The sequence below is a fragment of the Moschus berezovskii genome, chromosome X (genome assembly GCF_049115385.1).
Source record: "Moschus berezovskii isolate FMDL1 chromosome X, NW_MosBer_1.0, whole genome shotgun sequence".
Taxonomy (NCBI): Eukaryota; Metazoa; Chordata; class Mammalia; order Artiodactyla; family Moschidae; genus Moschus; species Moschus berezovskii.
Genome location: NC_142488.1, coordinates 101,143,409 through 101,153,569, shown reverse-complemented (window position 1 = coordinate 101,153,569; position 10,161 = coordinate 101,143,409).

The window sequence follows — 10,161 nt, the reverse complement described above, 5'->3', positions numbered from 1 at the left end:
GAGGAGCTAGGTCCAAGGTTTCTGATGGCTGCTTGGCCATCGGCTTCTCCTCCTTGGACTCTGGTTTAGCTATTCCTTGGCCTGAGCAACAGGAGGTTATGAAGCACCCTCCAGCCAGGAGGGGCAGACTGGGATAGCACCGTGGCCCATGTCTCACACACGCCCTGTGTCACAGATAGACCATGCCCAGAGAGTGATGATGAAGCACAGGGGTTTCTCTTCTGGCATGCTCCTGAGCTTTGCTGTCTCATCTGGCTGCACCCAGCTCTTACAGTCCCAAAGCCTGTCTGCTTCGTGGAACGGAGGATTGCAGAGAAACAACGTGCCCTCTCGGCAAAGGGAGTTGTGCCATGCCAACCCATGCCTAGGCTGTCTAGCTCTTGGGTAAGCTTGGTGTGCCAGGAGTGTGGCAGGAATGACTGGGACTCAAGCCAAGGTTCCATGAAATTCACCTGCCACTTTATCCTGCTATTACTTCTTATTCACTACTTTAACATTTACTTCCATTGATTTTTTTTTTATTTTAACTATTTGTTTGGCTGCATTGGGTCTTAGTTGCATCATTTGGGATCTTAGTTGAGGCATGCAGGATCTAGTTCCCTGACCAGGGATTGAACCTGGAGCCCTGAATTTGGGAGCAAAGAGTCTTAGTCACTGGATCACCAGGGAAGTCCCTAGTTCCATTAATTCTTTCAAACATTTGATCATTCACTTAATCAACAAGATTAAAAAATTTTTATTGTCATTGAAGTATGTAGTTGATTTACAATGTTGTGTTAGTTTCTGGTGTACAGCAAAGTGATTCAGTTATATATAGATATATATGTTCTTTTTCATCTTCTTTTCCATTATGGCTTATTACAGGATACTGGATATAGTTCCCTGTGCTACACAGTAGGACCTTGTTATTGACCCATCCTATATATAATAGCTTACATCTGCTGATTCCAAACTCCTAATGTATCCCTCCCTCATTCCCTCCCCTTTGGCAACCACAAATCCGTTCTCTATATCTCAACATTTATGGAATGCCAACTCTGTGCTAGGTACTGTGGGAGTTGGTGCAGACACATGAGACAAAATCCCTGCCCTCAAGGAACTTACATTCTGAGGTGTGAGAGTAGATCATTCATATTATTTATTTCTCCCATCCAAAAAATTAATAAAATACTCTTTCAACTCTAACCCCACCTCCAGATACTACTACTGCCCCATTGCTGCCCTCCTTCTTATACTAAAACCTTGAAGCAACTGTTTATACTCATTGTCTCCAAGTCCTCTCCTTCCCCTCCTTCTTGTTGTTGTTTAGTTGTTCGGTCATGTCCAATTCTTTCCAGCATGATGGACTGCAGCATGCCAGGCTTCCCTATCCTTCATTATCTCCTGGAGTTTGCTCAAACTCATGTCTATTAAGTTGATGATGCCATTCAATCATCTCATCCTCTGTTGCCCGCTGCTCCTCCTGCCCTCAAACTTTCCCAGCATCAGGCTCTTTTACCTCTTCCATGGAGTCTTCCTCCCTGTATACATGTACCTCCCAGGCTAAGTTAGAAGCCACCTGCTCTGAACTTCCAGAACATGTTAAGAGTGTGGGCTTGAGAGTCAAACCTGTGTTTGAATATCACAGCTGTACCTTCCCAGTTCTGTGATCTTATATAAGTCACCTATCCTTTCAGGGCCTGATTATCCTTATCTATAGAATGGAAATAAAACTATATAAGATATTTCAAAATACCTAACTGAAAGTGAGTCAGTTCTTTACATCAGTGGCCAAAGTATCAGAGCTTCAGCTTCAGCATCAGTCTATCCAATGAATATGCAGGGTTGATTTCCTTTAGGATTGACTGGTTTGATCTCCTGGCTATCCAAAGGACTCTCAAAAGTATCCTTCTGCACCACAGTTTGAAAGCATCAGTCCTTCGGTGCTCAGCCTTCTTTATGGTCCAATTCTCACATCCATACATGACTACTGGAAAAACCATAGCTTTGACTAGACAGACCTTTGTTGGCAAAGTGATGTCTCTACTTTTGAATACGCTGTCTAGGTTTGTCATAGCTTTTCTTCCAAGGTGATCTGATTTACTATTGTCTAATACAGCTCTTACTGCTGTGTGGAGGGCATGAGTGAAAGTAGAGAAACAACTTCAGGGTGACCTAAACTAAGCTGGCACCTTCCTGATGTCCCTTTCCATTTAGACAGAAGCCTGAGAGCAACATACAAATACATCCTGCTCAGATAAACACAGACTCAAGGCCATTGTTTTCTGGAAACCTTCCCAAAGCTATGATTCCACAGATTGCTAATTCTATGACCAGTGGCTCAGTGGTTGGAATATGTATGCCATGTCCTGCCTTACGGACAAAGTCCCCTTGATCAGTAAGGCCCCCTTGATAAGTTAATAAGAAAGACGCTTTCTAACAAGAACACAATACAGTGATAAAGAGATTTTAAGATGTGATAGCAGCATTCATTCATCAAAATTTTAAAGAACCCCACCAATCCCCAGCACTGGGTCTTTTTTTTTTTATTTTAAAACTGAAATTTACAATGTGTTTATATCACTCACTGAGTACGTGACATTTAAAAACAACATCATTACAGAAAGATAACAAAAATACAAAGTCTGAAAACCTATGTGATATGGAAAACATTATCCACTGAGGCCTTAAACGTACTAGACTTTACATAAAAAGGAAAAGCAATGAGTATACAAGTATACAGCCAGTTTAAGAAGTTAGCAAACAGAATAATCATAAAGAAAAGAAAGCAACTAATACATACCAGGTATTAATGCAATAAAAATAAGATAAAATTGAGAGGCTCAACAGAGTCAAAGCTGCCTTAAAAAGCTTCTCTAAAAAGGGAAACATCAGGTAACAATAATCAACAGGAAAAATCTTGCAAATAAACAATACTCAAAATGGGAATTACTCATAGAAGCATTAAGAATATAAGAATATAAATGTGACCACTGGGTCTTTTATGCTTCCTAGTTGGTAGAGGTGGTAGGGAGGAGAAGAAAGAGAGAATGGGAGAGAGAACTCAGCTCACAAGGGAGCTTATACATTAGAGGAGGAGATAAAGACATGAACACAAACAGAAATCACACAAAATATATTGAGGTTAAGGATCCAAAAAGAGACAGAAATACAATAAATAATTGTCATTTATTTAACACTCAATTTATGTGAAGCACTGTGTTGGGAGTTTTACATACATTCTCCTTTAATATTCATAAGTCTATGGAATAGGTAATATGATCACCCATGATGCTATAATAGCAGCTAACATTTATTAAGTGCTTTATATCAGCCAGGCATTGGGTTAGGTGTTTTGAAATATCTTATATAGTTTTATTTCCATTCTACAGATGAGGATAATCAGGCCCTGAAAGGATAGTTGACTCATATAAGGTCACAGAACTGGGAAGGTACAGCTGTGATATTCACAGGTTTGACTCTCAAGCCCACACTCTTAACATGTTCTGGAAGTTCAGAGCAGGTGGCTTCTAACTTAGTCTGGGAGGTACATGTGTACGTGGAGGAAGACTCCATGGAAGAGAGAAAGTGTGAAGATGAGAAGGAAAGAAACTATATAGGGCCTGGCAACTGGCCTCACTTGGCAGAGCTGACAGTATGTGATGGGGAGAACCTGTCTATCACTCCAGACTTGATCTTGGGGTACCTTGGTTCTTGGTTCTCCTAAGGCCCCAAACAGTTCAAACATCTTTAACTACCCTTCAAAGAAGGATAAGGTTTAGATTTTCAAACTCAAAACATGATGAGCAAGGAGTTGGCAGACCCTTCTTTAGTTTATTTCTTCAGTAGAAGCAGCCTTTGACATTTATAACATTGAAAACAAGATCCAAGATGGACAGGGAATCCAGGGGAGACAAAACCCAGCAACCAACACCACATCTCAAGCCAGCAAAGAAAGTTCATCACACATCACTGCTTACAGAACAGCAAAAATTCACCAATGATGTAAACCTCCATCAATACGGGATTGATGAGTTAAGTTAGGATTCATCTGCAGAAAAGAACACTGTGTTGTTAAAAAGGATGAAGTGAAACTATATATTCTGACAGAGAAAGACATTTCCAAAAGCTTATAAGTTAAAAAAGTAGGTCACACAACATTCTCTGTAGTATAATTCAATTTATATCACAGATCTGTGTTTATGAATACACAAAACCATGAACCACAGTTATCCGGAAGTTGGTCAGCACAAAGAATTACAGAAGGACTTTCTAATTCATATACTTTTGAATGCTGCTGACCTTTCAGTTCAGTTCAGTCGCTCAGTCGTGTCCGACTCTCCGCGACCCCATGAATCACAGCACGCCAGGCCTCCCTGTCCATCACCAACTCCCAGAGTTCACTCAAACTCATGTCCATCGAGTGGTGATGCCATCCAGCCATCTCATTCTCTGTGGTCCCCTTCTCCTCCCACCCCCAATCCCTCCAAGCATCAGAGTCTTTTCCACTGAGTCAACTCGTCGCTGCTGACCTTTACATGCTTACATTACTTTTATCACTGGAAAAAGTATAATAGTTTCTATTTACAAAACAAAAGAAGCCTTCTTGGATCATCTTCCATCCATCCTGTCTTTCGTAACTACAACATATCTTAGGTTCAGCAGTGCATCTAAAATTGTATCCTACAACTTTCCCACAAATGAGTTAAGACAAGGCAGCAATATATTAAGCAGGTTATAACACAGGTGAAATAGACTGGCAATTGACCAAAAAATTTTACACAAAGCATAGGTAGCAACCAGGAGAAAAGTCACCAGAGAAAGGCCACAGGGCTTTTCCACTTTTACTAGTAACTTAGATCAGTGGTCCCCAACCATTTTGGCACCAGGGACTGATTTCTCAGAAGACCATTCTTCCATGGACTAGGGAGTGGTGGAGGGGGGGATAGTTTCAGGATGAATCATGCGCATAACATTTATTGTGCACTTTATTTCTAATGTAATGGTGCTGTTGATCTAACAGGAGGTACCAGTCTGTGGCCCGGAGGTTGGGGACCCCTGACTTAGATGACACAGAAAATGTACTTACCACGTCTGAAGATGACCCAAAACTGGCGGGGATATCAAATTTGTTGAAGAACAAAACTGAGATTCAAAATGAGTTGAGAATGGCTGGAGCACTGGGCTAAAATTAAAAGAAATAATAAGGTAAAAATTATAAGATAAAGAAAAAAAATTCTCAAAAATTTAGAAGTCTATTTTGTGAGGCCAGAATAAGGGAAGCATGGCTTGGCAGCAGGTCACATAAAAACAGATAATTCAAAAAAGATTGAGCAGTTCACACTGACCGATAGTGTAATGTAACTAAATTATGTACCTGCTAAAAACGGAGCACATTTTGCTGCTGCTGCTGCTAAGTCACTTCAGTCGTGTCCGACTCTGTGTGACCCCATAAACGGAAGCCCACCAGGCTCCCCTGTCCCTGGGATTCTCCAGGCAAGAACACTGGAGTGGGTTGCCATTTCCTTCTCCAATGTGTGAAAGTGGAAAGTGAAAAGTGAAAGTGAAGTTGCTCAGTCATGTCCGACCCTTAGCGACCCCACGGACTGCAGTCTACTAGGCTCCTCCATCCATGGGATTTTCTAGGCAAGAGTACTGGAGTGGCTTGCCATTAGGTTGTATTAATTAAAGTATGGTTTCTAGACCCCAGAATATAATTGTCACACTGCAATCTCTGCTGTTCTCTCCTGGAATTTCCTGTTCCAATCTATGCCCCACATTGCAAGAGGATCATTTACAAAGGGAAACACCTCCAGAGGATGGTCATGAAGTTGACAAAGAAGCTGGAAACCATCCCATAACAGGAGTGGCTCTTGAAGGGACCAGAGACACAGGGTCTAAAAAAGAGAAACATCCCATATAGGATACCCACCTGCTTTCAAATCTCAGAAGCATTCCCAGATACATATTTATCTGAGTTGCTCAGGTGACAGGACTAGGACTACTGCCACCTAGTGGTAGTAAGGAGGCAGATTTTTCAGCAAACCTGTCAAAAAAGGCTTTCTGACCTTGAGAGGGTCCTGCAGGAGGTTGAGTAGCCTGGGAAGACAGTGTTATTTTAAGACAAGGATGGATGGACAGATACCCAGGGGCAGAATCACAATAACCAGGGCCCTTCCAGCTCTAGAAGATTACATCTTTCTCCTATGAGATCTCCATGTCCTCCCCGGATCAGTGAGCCTCTCTCTGTGGTCTACAGAGTGGTAAGGACAGCTGGACAGGAACTACTGAGGCTGTCCTCTCTTGCTTATTGTTATCCAAGGCCTGGGTGAGCAAAACTCACTGCTTATCTTATATTTTTATTTGACTTATTTATTTTTGTTTCCTATCCTCCTCTAATGGACTATAAGCAGGGATCCTGTATGTCCTGTTTTTGGCTAAATCTCAACCCCTGAAATATCAGTAGCAGATGGTAGGTGCTCAGTAAATATTTAACAAAATGACTAGTGCATCCCAAACTGACATCATATTCAGAAGGTTTAATGTTGTTAATAAAAGACATTTCAGATTTAAGAACCAGATCTCAAAATAATAACAAGCAGTTGTATCTCAGTAGTAAGATTTCAGGTGATTTTGTTTCAGTTTCTCAATTTCCCCAATTTTCTGTTATGCAATCATATTGCATTACCTGGCCATCATCATTGTAATAGCTAACATCTACTGAGTGCTTTCAATGTGCCAGGCATGGGGATAAGCAGTTTACTTGGATTAATTCATTTAAGCTGACAATAGCCTTTTCAGTTGGCACTAGTATTATTCCCGTTTTAAAGACCAGGAAACTGAGAAACAGGGAGGTGATATGACTTGCCAAGGTGATGCAACTAATATCAGGCAGAATTCAAAGGTCATGTTATTACCCCCTGACATCAATGTAAGATGAAAAATGATTATGATAATAATGACAACTAACATTTCTTTAGTCCTAATCATGTATAATATTAGTCACTCAGTTATGTCTGACTCTTTGTAATCCCATGGACTATAGCTCTCCAGGCTCCTCTGTCCATGGGATTCTCCAGGCAAGAATAATGGAGTGGCTTGCCATTCCCTTCTCCAGGGGATCTTCTTACCCCAGGGATTGAACCCGGGTCTCTCACACTGCAGGCAGATTCTTTACCATCTATTTGTATAAGGTACTGTGCTGTTTCCAACACATTACCTCCTTCAATGCTCAGTACAGCCCCTTAAGGTGGGAACTATTATTATGACCATTGTACAGTACTAACCCCTTCTGTAATGTAATCAACCATGTCCACTGCTCCACTGGACTCTACTTTGATTTCATGAGAATCATACTTTTCTTGATTTTCTCTTCTGCATTCCAGCCAAGTGAAGAAGTGATTATCTGCCAGTCACTACTTGAACCCTCCACTCTATGGAGATTAGGTCTCCAAGATAGATAATTTCAGCCCTTCCCTGTGCTGTTGTCCCTTTCTAGAATGTCCTTCTTCCCTCTTTCACCACAATCCTAATAATTTTTTTTCCCCAAACCCAGCTCAAATGCAACTCCCTCCAGGAATCCTTCAGTGATCAGCCCTTTCCACCACAATCTCTCTTATTATATAGTCTGTACATTTCATTCAGCCTGGTCATCTCTGGCTTTGTAGTGCTGGCTCTCCTTCAACTCACATATGTTCCTTTTTCTCAGTTAGACTAGAGCTCACAGAGGCAGCTAGGTCTTGAGTTTCTTGGCATGCCCTGAATAAATGGTCTGTAAGCTTCCCCTTAGTGGGTGCTCAATAATTATTTTGCTGATTTCATAATGATAATCTAACCTCACAGCTGTAAAATGTTGTCTTTTCAAATAGGTTTCATACATATTATCTCACGTTTGCTTCATAGCAGACAGACAAGATTTTACTTTTCTCTTTTTCACAGTAAAGTTGAAGGCCAGGGAGGCTAAGTAAGTTGTCTCAGGTCACACATCTCAGAATTCAGCCCAGCCCTCTGGACTCGAAGCCCCAGATTCTTTATCCTAGAACACACTGATTCTACTGGAGAGTACCGCTGGCTGGGAGTAATGCTAATAACATTCCTATAAAGACCTTGTCTTGATCCTATCACTGGAGCAAAAGCAATAAAGAGTGACAAGAGGCCATATCCATGGTGGAGACTGGGGAAGGCAGGTAAATTCATCCACTCTGTGCCAAGAAGTGCCTGGTGCTTATCAGATGGGCGGTGATGACTGTGTTATATCCCCTGTGAGGAGGACACTCGGGACTGAGCAAAATGTTGTCCTCCACAAAGGCCAGTGTGGCTCAACCCTCAGCAGAAGCGGGGCAGTCCAGCAGACACGGGGTGAATGAGAGAGAGCACTAAGAAGCAGGAAAGGTGGGTTCAAGATCCAGTTCTGCTCCAATCTAGCTGTGTGACCACAGGGAAGGTAACCAGCCTCTCTGAGGCTGTACTTCCTTCCTCACTAGCAGATGTCCAATGACAAGGCCTCGCATAGACCCCATGTTCCACGAACTGGTGATCCACAAACCAAATTTGGGCCAGGAACATATTTTCTTGGGCCCAAATACTGTTTAAAAAGTGTTTTGATCTGGTAAGCAACACTTAAAAATCAGAAGATTTTATAGAAATATTCAGATTTTCAAGCTTTCTAGAAAAAAATAGGAAGACCTGGCAACATTAAAAAAGTGGAAGACTTCACGTAAAATTTGATTTCCAATCTTTCTAGAAAGCAATATCTGGACATAGGCAATTATTTTTGTCAATTGTTTATTCTTTGCAATATAATATGATAGGTTTTGATAAGTAGCACAGAGAAAATACATAGGAGATAGGGAGTTCTGAAGGGGTAGGGGAGGGGAATCCTGCAAAGCCTCAAGCTGACAGGAGTTGCTCTGAGACAGCCTCACTGCCAAAGGAAGCTGTTCCAAGGACCACACTGGGCTGGAGTCCGGGTGTTTCGGCGCCCTTTGGATGGCGCACGTAGGAGAAAGGTTTAGGAGTGTTGGTACCCTTTACATACCAACTGGGGAGGAAGAAGACACTGACCTTGGCTGATGTGAATTGAAACACAGTTTTAAGCTTATTCTTTGATTTCACAAAGGCAACAGAAGAGTTTCAAATGGTAATAATAAGTATCAAAGTCTGAGGGAAGGAGAGGAGCGAATTGTATTTGCAAAGTGTTCACTAATCAAGAGCAACTAAACACTGTCATTCACCCAGATGCATTTTCTGTCTAATGGGAGTCAAAGCAATTAGCCTGATACCTGTTGCAATATCCCACCTTGACCTTACATCTCAGGCCAGGGCCATTACAAGGTATCAGAACTCATTCTAATGAGAAAACAACCAACTCTGTCAACCCAAGCACAGCATGGCAGAGACGTGAAGAGAAGAAATGGATCCTACCTCATTCTCTTGTTGGCCATTTATTGTCTGGGCTGGGACCTGACAGGTGATTTCTCTGGATACCAGTGTCTCCAAATGGAACATAGTATCCACTAGTACATTCCAACATTTTGGATCATGATTTACAGTAAGAAATATGTTTGCCATTCATATAGCACACATTACTATATATATATATAGGTAGACAGACAATAAACATATCATGAAGCAATCCTTACCCTTACTGTGTGTATCGTGTATTATTATTTCCTAGTTCATCACCCCGCCTTTTTTTTCAATCCTGATCACTACTCACTAAATTGATTTTCTTAGCAGTGGGTAATAATTGGCAGCTTGAAAAACACTGCTTCAGACCAATGGTTCCCAAAACTGGTGCCACATCAGAATCCCTTGGAGTCCTTGTTAAATACATATACTTGTGCTCCCTTCCAAACCTATGGAATCAGAATTTCTTCAGCGTGAGACCTAAGAATCTATATTTTCTTTTACCAAGGACCAGCCATACACTGGCATTAAGACATCACAGTTCTCCTCAAGACGTAGAAGCAAATAACAGCAATAATAGTCACTACTATCAAACAACTACTTCATGCCAGTGCTGCCGGCATAAGAATTTGCCATTTATTGACTCACTTAAATCCTCACAGCAACTCCACTTTACAGATGAGGAAACTGAGGCTCAGAGACATAGATAGAGAGGTTAAGGAAGTGGTGGGGCTATGATTCATGGGGGCTATGTTCCCACACTTACTGATCCCT